This window comes from Aegilops tauschii, chromosome 2, assembly GCF_002575655.3.
Source record: "Aegilops tauschii subsp. strangulata cultivar AL8/78 chromosome 2, Aet v6.0, whole genome shotgun sequence".
NCBI classification, from domain to species: domain Eukaryota; kingdom Viridiplantae; phylum Streptophyta; class Magnoliopsida; order Poales; family Poaceae; genus Aegilops; species Aegilops tauschii.
In genome coordinates this window covers 533,984,009-533,993,881 of record NC_053036.3, presented here as the reverse complement: position 1 = coordinate 533,993,881, position 9,873 = coordinate 533,984,009, and positions in this window count along the sequence as shown.

Here is a 9,873-nt window from a genome sequence, read left to right as displayed (position 1 = left end):
AAGATCTTCGTAGAATATGTGGGAGCCAATATGGGCATCCAGGTCCCGCTATTGGTTATTGACCGGAGACGTGTCTCGGTCATGTCTACATAGTTCTCGAACCCGTAGGGTCCGCACGCTTAGAGTTACGATGACAGTTTTATTATGAGTTTATGTATGTTGATGTACCGAAGGAGTTCGGAGTCCCGGATGAGATCGGGGACATGACGAGGAGTCTTGAAATGGTCGAGACGTAAAGATCGATATATTGGACGACTATATTCGGACTTCGGAAAGGTTCCGAGTGATTCGGGTATTTTTCGGAGTACCGGAGAGTTACAGGAATACGTATTGGGCCTTATTGGGCCATACGGGAAAGAAGAAAAAGGGCCTCAAGGGTGGCCGCACCCCTCCCCTTGGTCTGGTCCGAATTGGACTAGGGAAGGGGGGCGCCCCCTTCCTTCCTTCTCTTTTTCCCTTCCTCTTTTCCTATTCCATATGGGAGGTGGAATCCTACTAGGACTAGGGAGTCCTACTAGGACTCCACACTTGGTGCGCCCCCTCCTAGGGCCGGCCTCCTGCTCCCTTGCTCCTTTATATACGGGGGCAGGGGAGCACCCCAGAGACACAACAATTGATCATTGAGATCTTTTAGCCGTGTGCGGTGCCCCCTCCATCATATTACACCTCGATAATACCGTTGCGGAGCTTAGGCGAAGCCCTGCGTCGGTAGAACATCATCATCGTCACCACGCCGTCGTGCTGACGAAACTCTCCCTCAACACTCGGCTGGATCGGAGTTCGAGGGACGTCATCGAGCTGAACGTGTGTAGAACTCGGAGGTGCCATGCGTTCGGTACTTGATCGGTCGGATCATGAAGACGTACGACTACATCAACCGCGTTGTGATAACGCTTCCGCTGTCGGTCTACGAGGGTACGTGGACAACACTCTCCCCTCTCGTTGCTATGCATCACCATGATCTTGCGTGTGCGTAGGAAATTTTTTAAAATTACTACGTTCCCCAACACTTCCCTTGGTTGGTCTCCCGGTCGGTGGTCTCTGCCACCCATCTCCCCCACGAGCGCTGCCAGACGCCGAGGTAGGTCCTCATCGACGGCCGCGGGGGAGGGATCTCCGGGAAATCCTCGAATAGGGTGGGGGCGAGCGGATTGGGCGAGCGTCGGCGGCTCGAGGATGCGCCGGCGGACGAGGACCCGCGGGCATGGCGGCGTGGATCCGCGCTGCGGATCGGCAGCGCGGACTTCCGGCCACCGCGTCCGACCATTGGGAGGAGAGCGGATGGCGGGGAAGGGCGGGGGACGCGCAGGCGGTGGGGCGAGGGAGAGAAGAGGAGGCAGAGGAGAGGAAGAGAGGGAGAGAAGTTTTACTTGGCCGTCGAACGGGGGAGTAAAAATAGAAAGATTTGCGGCGGCCGAGTAAGTTTTTTACTCCGCTAATGATTTTAGAGGATCGGTTAGGTCCCGCTTATAGAGGAATAAAAGGGCTTGCCTGCTCCCGTTCGGTGCTCCCATCCGTGCTCCCCTCACACCATTTTCTATCCAACGGTTGCCACATATCCTCCTCTGTTCCTTTCTTCAGCGAAAGAAAAAGAAAATAGATCTCGTATTTCCGTGTCCACCGTATCTCCTCTTTCCCAGCACGTATCTGCTTCTCTTCCTCATTCCCTTCAACATCAGAGACGACACCGGAGTCCGGACGGCGGAGGCAGATGTACGAGCAACCCCGTCTTCTCAATCGATCTCCTCCCATGCGGCCGTGTCGTCCGCTTCTCTTCTCTTCATGTGGCCGCCCCGTCTCTTTTTCCTTTCGTCGCCTGAGTCGTGGCCCGGACCGGGAGGTTGCCCAGCAAGTGGGACGTCGGCGTTGAGAAACTTCAGTCCGCTGGTTCGTCAGCACCGGCGCGGTGGCGCAACCCACGTCCAGACGCCGGGCCTCTCCCGCCGCAAGACCACCTCCGCCGAGAGGAAGCCGTCGGACTCGTCCGTGCCGTTGTGCGCGTGCCTACAAGGTGCCACGCTGCTACTCTACCTCGGCCTCGACCTCCCCGAGGCATCGCCATTGTATGATGCCATTTAATTGCTCTCCAGACAAGTTGAAAAATCAAGATAGCCCTCAAGTTATCTCAGTTGCAATCTCGGCCAATATTGTGATTTGTAGTAGTACATAGAGTGTTAAACAACCTATATGAAGTGTGAACCAAACTGCGGTTAGGCTTACTTTGCATCAGGAAAAATTACTGAACCAAACCCCTTACTAAAATCATTAGGAATTGTATCCTCATGCCGATGGGAAGCCTGACAACCTTTAGGTGGGGAAAAGGTAGACTTGCATATCTCAACGGTGCAATAATCAGTGTAGATGGGTGGATTAAGAACTCGCAAGTTGTCCTCAGATGTCAGATGAAAGCTTTTATAAGTACAGATATCGCTAATACCGTTCCTTTTCTAATGGCAGTGAGGTCTTGCAAGCGACGTATAACTGCAAAGCGTGCTGTAAATGGAACCTGGATTAAGCTTTTGGATATTGATGCTACCTCACAACTAGGCGATGAGCGGCATATCTCAAATCGTACTCTCAGAGCCCCAACAACTGCGTCGACCTCAATCACGCCGCGCTCCTCCATGTTGGCGTGCAGCGACAGCGAAGCGCCGAAGCTGGCATGCATCTAACTCCAGCATGGGCGAAGCATGGGCGAAGGTCGGCGCCGGGTCGACCTTCCGTTCGCCGTGGTCGTCCTCGTCCACCTCTTCCGCCAGCCGGTCACCGCCGCCCAGCCTGACGACGTCCATGCGGCTATGCTCGATGCCGCGACCTCGTGCTACAGACGGGCGGCTGTGGCAGCCCAGTTCACTGCCGTAGTGTCGTCTCTGATGTTGAAGGGAATGAGGAAGAGAAGCAGATACATGCTGGGAAAGAGGAGATACGGTGGACACGGAAATACGAGATCTGTTTTCTTTTTCTTTCGCTGAAGAAAGGAACGTCAGGAGGAGGATATGTGGCAACCGTTGGATAAAAAATGGTGTGCGGGGAGCACGGATGGGAGCGCCGAACGGAAGCAGGGAAGCCCCGTCCAAGGGTCCCGGCAAGAGAAAAAAATAGCCAAGGTCAAGGGAAGAATTAGACTGACACAGCGCCGGGTCGTAGCCTCGTAGGCTGAGTTGGAACGTGGAACCGGTAAACATCGTAGGTTGTTGAAAGTTGAAACGGTTGGTAAAGAAGAAAAACAACGGCCGCTTTGAGGTTTCTTAGGCTGGTCACAATGGGGAGGAACTTAGGAGTAACATCACATACTCCAATACAACTTTGCTTATGTGGCACATATTTAACAAAGAGAGAGGTGCTTGTGGTAACTAGCTAAGTTATCGGAACATCACACACTTTAAAAAACTATGAGTCTATAATCTAATAAATACATCGTTGCATGACACTACATAGATGTTCCTACCCACTATAAAGGTAGTAACATAGTCTAGGAAAGTGTGTAAGTTACCGAGAGCGGCGATAGCGTGCTCGGGCGCGCGCGCTCCTGGTATGAGAGCGAATGGAGCAAGGTCACGTGGCTGGTGGCAGTTATGACTGATGGAAATGCAGATTCGTATTAGCGCGATAAATGGCAGATACACCGTAGTGGCACCGTATACTCGACTTGACGGAACGATGCATTGCCGTGAAGGAATTCCACCATGATGTACGGGTGGACTGGTGGTACAGGTCCTACAGAACGAGGTGTCCAACAAAGGGGTGGGGCCATTTAATACGATACCTCAGGTTGACTGGACTTTTTTCTGTATACCCTCCCTCTGATGCTTACTGAAGAATCAATTACATTTTTATAGCTTGCCTCCTGGTCGTTAATTACATTCGGTGCAGATTCATATATAAATTTTGAAAAAATGATACGAGCCGGCCTTACAATTTTTATTTCGGGTACGTTTGATTACATTTCCAGTGTGTTCGTTAACTCTATGTTAATTCAGCTGGCACACGGTCAATACCTACCTGTCAGTAGCAAGGAAAGAAAGGAAAACCATTATACAAAAATAAAGTGATAGCCGCTGCACCACCTGGTAGTTTCTGTCAATAGTGGAGAAAGACGTTACTTATACTCTTTAGAAGAATAATTGATTTGGAACCAAAACGCTGCATCAAGGTTTGAACAAGTGTTTTTGTCTTCTTGATTTTGGTATTTTTCATTAGATTGAAAAAATTGAAGTGATATTTTATTTTGGATTCGAACTCAAGAGTGTCGCACGTGTCCGGCAGTAGCCACTGCACCACATGCTATTTCTGGTTAATGTTATGTAATGCTATATATATTTAATCCAGAAAATTGTCTTCAATCTAAAATGTGTGTTGCACGGGTTTACTGTGTGAGTGCTTCTCTCATCACCATTTTTCCTGGTTGATAGGTTATGGAAAATTCCGTGAGCCCATTTTTTAGAAGATGCTCATATGCAGATGTTTTCACATAACAACTTTTGTCCAAGTGATAGGGTGTGAACCATAACGGCTCATATGCAAAAAAGTATTGATGGAGAGTTAACGACAATGACATAAATGTACTCAAAAGTATCTGAAACACAAGTTGTAGGATCGATTTATGTCAATTTCAAGTTTATGTATATATGTGTACATCCTATGCAAGTTTATGTATTAAAATTCTACCTAACGAGAGTGGCGTTTTGGCACATGGGAGCATGTGCTCCTGGATTTTAAATTGTGTTTAAACATATTTTGAAATGTAACAAAATTCTGACAAAATGATTCTCGCGTACATCTTGACATTCTAAGTGCATACAAACTCGTTTCGTAGAAAACCAACAATTTTTGTGTCACATGCATAAAAGACAAAATTTAGTGTTAAAAAAAGGATTTTCATGAGACTTTTTTTGTCTTTTTTACACAAGGCGTATAAAATGTCGGTTTTTCATGAAACTTGGCGTTCGCACATACAATGTTGAGATGTGCGTGTCAAATTTGTGTTCGGATTTTTTTGACATTTTGAAATATATTTTTTGATGGCAGGATCATATACTCCCATGTGCCAAAGGGAATTTCTACCTAACTAACTCCTTATTGAACAGCAGGTGAAAACAACAACGTAAAAAGGTGTAAGGGTTGTTTGGTTCCTTGCCATACTTTGCACACCTCACCTTAGACAAGTTTGACCAAATTAGGTGGGTGTTTGGTTCTAGCCACACCTAAGACAATTCTTTTATGGGTAGTAAGCCCTCCATGTCGTAGACATAAAAGGTGTGGCAACATTCCCTAAGGCAAGCCAAAATGTGGCTATGAATTTGAGCAACTTAAGTAAGGCAAGTGTGCCAAAAATAATATGGCAATATGTGGAAAAAATAGTCACGATCAAAACAGGCCAGTAATGTTTCTAGTTATTCTGCGTGGATATCTTTTTCTTAAAAATATGTTGGCGAAGACTGATATCCATGCAACGGTGAGGGAGAATGCATTCTTATGCGACGCATGGTCAGCCACAAGTACGGGGTTTGTAACCATGAAAAATAGGGCACGATATTTTGGCAACATGTGCATTATTGGTTTCATGAGTACAAGCATTACACGTCCTATAATTTAGATGTGATCCATGATCGCAATGAGAAGTCGTTGCTACATCGGTGGTACACTACTTTGAAATTCCTCATGAAGTTTTCCAACGCGATTTCACAAGTGGAAGAAGGTGGCTACTGGTCGCGATGTACTATCGGATAGAGAGCTAACCCTTCACATTTATTCACTGTTGGATAAAACTCAAAGGCCAGCCCATCTAAGAGAGCATGTGGTGATGAAGAAGGTCATACTCAAGGAGGTAAAGTTTGAGATAAAGGTCACTTAATTACGAGGACCAAGGAGTATGTTTGAATTTGAGATCGATGAATTTAAAAAACTTGTAGAACATCCAATGTTTTTATTTGTGATTTAAATGTATGATTAAATTGCTATTGCTCAATGACTGCATGCTGGACATTTGAATAGTTGTATTCTTCTTATTTTTTTAAAAAGAGGCGGACATTTGGAAGCGGTATATTGTCTCTCGGGTGTATATGCACACATGGGTGAACGGTAGAATAATTAAAATAGTTTTCAAATCCTTTTTTTTGGTGATGCGATATGCTCATGTACATGAAGTCTGTGCCAAATTTTGTAGAGTTTAGACATTTCAGTAGCTCTCAGTAAAGAAGACAAATTTCGGGCCTATGAGAAACTTTTGAAAACAACACTTTTCGGATCTCATTTTTTTTCATGAGCTCCTCAAATGTCATTTAGCCACGAAATTTTTCATGCACCCGGCGCACTGAATCATCCTGGATTCAAATTTTGTTCAGTTTTATTGAATTATTTTTGCTATTTTTTATTTTATTGTTCACTGGGTGCAGATGAGCTTGGGCACCAAATTAAATGTCCAGCAAACAGTTGATGTATATGGTTCAACGTCTGGGTCTACTAGCGCTATCCATTGACACATTTGAACGGTGTCTGCGGACGGACATTTAGTGTGTTCATTTTGATGGACAGCGCTTGGAGGCCTAATTATTCTCTTTTTCTTTTTTTGCGGTGGAGGCCTAATTATTCATCGGCACACAAGTACATTTGTTAACATAAAGTGCTCCAGTTTCCGGATGTAGTATGGCATATAAGCCAGCGCTGGGAGCTCCAGTTATCGGAATCCTCGAGGGTATATGGTCTACAGCAAATCGGCCATGCTCGTCGCGCAGCTGAAAAAATCTCTATTCTTCTTCTTTTTTCAGGAAAATCTCTACCATAGTCGCTTCCTTGGAAGTTGCATGATTTTTCTGCAAATCCAAAAAATGTGAGGCTCCTTAAAATATGATTGGCGATGAGACACCATCGATGAACGACCTGCCGGGCGTCAGTCACGGATACCATTTTGACCGAACAAGCAGGCTGGTACAGGACACCGCAGCTCTCACGTACCTGGCGGAAAGCTCTGCATGTGGGTCCGCTCTTTACCTATATGGTAGGGAATACTTAATTTGCGTCTGTGCTATACACCCCATAATACCTGACACATCCCGCATCCCCATGCAAACGTGCGCTTCTCGATTTCGGAAGCGAGCGAGCTCGTCCGCTCCTGTGAATTACCGGTAAGTTACCAGCTTATGTTCTTGCCCATTGTGACCAGCCTTATTTTAACCGGGCTCCACTGTCAGTTGACGGTCCCTGCACGAAAGACTGTCTCTCCCTCCCGAGTCCAATCACCTCCCCACGGCGGCAACCTCAACGCTGCAAGCCAAGAGTACGGCTAGGCCGGCCGGCGTACCCACATGCCAGTGTAAGCACGGTCGCGCTCAGGCAAGGCTAGCCAAGTACACATGGTGGCGGGCCCGTGGCACAGCTGGAAAGTCGGGTGGGCGGTGGCCTCGGCCCCGGAAAAGGCGGTGCCGTCCACGTCAGCATGGATGCTACACACCGGCCACGTCTTGTCGGAACGCCGCCGCCGTCGTCTACTTGTAGTCGTGTAGCCTTTCGGTGGAAGATGTGGAAATAATAAGCACCGATTAACGGCAAGACGGCGAGGAAAAGAACGGGTGGACGGCGGGGAGGGCCCACAAGTAAGCACGGCAAATGTTTTGGAAATCGTATGAACCATTGGGTACTCAATGCTTGACCACATATATAGCTATCTTAAAACGAACAATCAACGATAGATGAATGCTTGACCGTTCGTTGACGGGATCAGCAGTTGAAAAATAAAAGAAGCGTCTGAAGCCTGAACATCATCATCATGGACCATAGAGCCAGCAGCCGGCCTTGCTTTGGAAGATCCCGTCAAAATCCTGGGCAAAAGTGATGAATGGTTTGCCAAAAGTCCTCTGATCGGGGCAAAAACGGCACCTCGAGAGAACGGGCATATTCTCTCACAGACAACCTATACAGCGAGAGCACGAGACCACCTGGAAAGGCCAACACGCAAGCACAAGCGCGCCGCGCCTCAAGAATCTGCAGCTGCCAATTATACATACTTATAGTTAATTAGTTTTTTTTAGGGAACTTATAGTTAATTAGTACTAACACCAATTCGATCGAGCGTGTAATGATGCTCGCATAATTGCGCTGGTCTCGGGCCTTTTCCACCCCGGTCGCGACCACGGATGGACGCCCACAGCCCACATGGACCAACCGAACGACCCGGCACGCGATCGATGCCGCCGATCGATCGAGAATGGCCAAATCTGGAGATTATATCGAACCATTTACAGAGGATCGCAAATCGCCATGCCCATGACAGATCCAAACAGTGCGAACATCCTCCCCATACTATATCACGAATTATAATGCTATATATCATGGTGCTCGAGGAGGCCGTAGATCTCAACTTGCTATAGAGAACAAGATCGGGGAACAGTGCAAAGATTCTGAAACGCCGTGAGTCGATGCGGCACAAGGTACAGAGTGCAGCTGCATAATTGTACCCCTCCTGAGTGCTAATCAGTGTACTAACCCACATGTGTGGTACTGTCAACTGAAGCACTTCAAGTAGCTACTGTATACTGTGTGATGAGAAAAGAAAAACTGAACGCTAACGATGTGCTAAACTATGGATCTACCCCAGCACTAACGATGGTTTATCACATGGGAGAGCATTGTGAGATCTGAACATTCCAAGATGCAGACAAAAACGTTAATCAAGGAAAGTCCCCACGCAATGTAACTAACGAAACATCAACAACTTTCGGACTTGCTTAATTATGCCACCTCTCTTTGCAAATTGCAACTTTGTGCTCCTGCTTAACCAGGCAGAGACAAGTACTACATGCACGCAATGACAGCGTCAGCGGCTCGGCGTGCCAAAAGGGGTCGCTAGGGTCGGTTTGGACGGCCGATTTATTAGCTGCCGCCACTGCGCGGTGGGGCCAGCGAGACCTACTAAAGAGAAACCAAAAGCCAAAGCCATCATCGTCCTCCTTCAATTTCCTTGCCTTTAATTTGATTGAGCTTGTGGCTGGGCTTGACCGGGCCAGCTTTGGTCTGTGCCTTGCCATCGCTCAAAACCATTTTCTTTTTCTTTTCTCTTGTATGGTGTGCCAGCCTTGCGCACCAGTAATGGCAGGAGTACTTCATAATTTTAAGGTGGGCAAACCTTATCAGCCTGAAACTTTGAAAAAATAATAATCCTGTGGTCCGTTTTAGGATAATGACTTCCATATCTTGCACGCATGATGTTGACATGAAGATATGGAAGATTATCTGCAGTGCTTGCTTAGCATAAATACGCTTATACCAATGAAATGGTCAGGTGTTAACGCTAGCCTAGTTTTTGCTCTGCATTCATGCATCGGCCCCCCTGGTGGATGAAGTCATCAAGAATCTTGTCTTTTTTCCAGAGCATCCACATTTACGCACAGCACGGAAAGTTCTCCTGTAGAATATTCATGGACTAGGAGAGTCCAGCTTGCCATCTCCAGCAAATTAAATCAAGATTGCTCTGACAGCGTGTTTGGTTCGGTGGAATTGGAGAGAGGGAATGGGAGTTTGAGACATAGAGAGTTTTATTCCTTTGTTTGTTTAAGTGGAATGGGAATTCAACACGGAAGTGGAAGGGGAATTCACGTGTAGAAGTCCCACATATCTATTACCTGGGGAGGGCTGGTAATTGAGATGGGGAAAGGGAATTAGAGTTAAACTCCCATTCCCCTTCCGTTAGTTTGCCAAACAGGCTGTGCATACTACCTCCTTTCTGGTTTATTAAGCCCGCATGTAACCACAGATTAACAATTTAACCAATGTATGTATATATCATTAGAAACTTCAAATGATGTATTTTTCAGTGGTATAAATTTAAGGATATACTACTTGTGTGGTTAAACTGTCCTAGGGATACATACAGGCCTA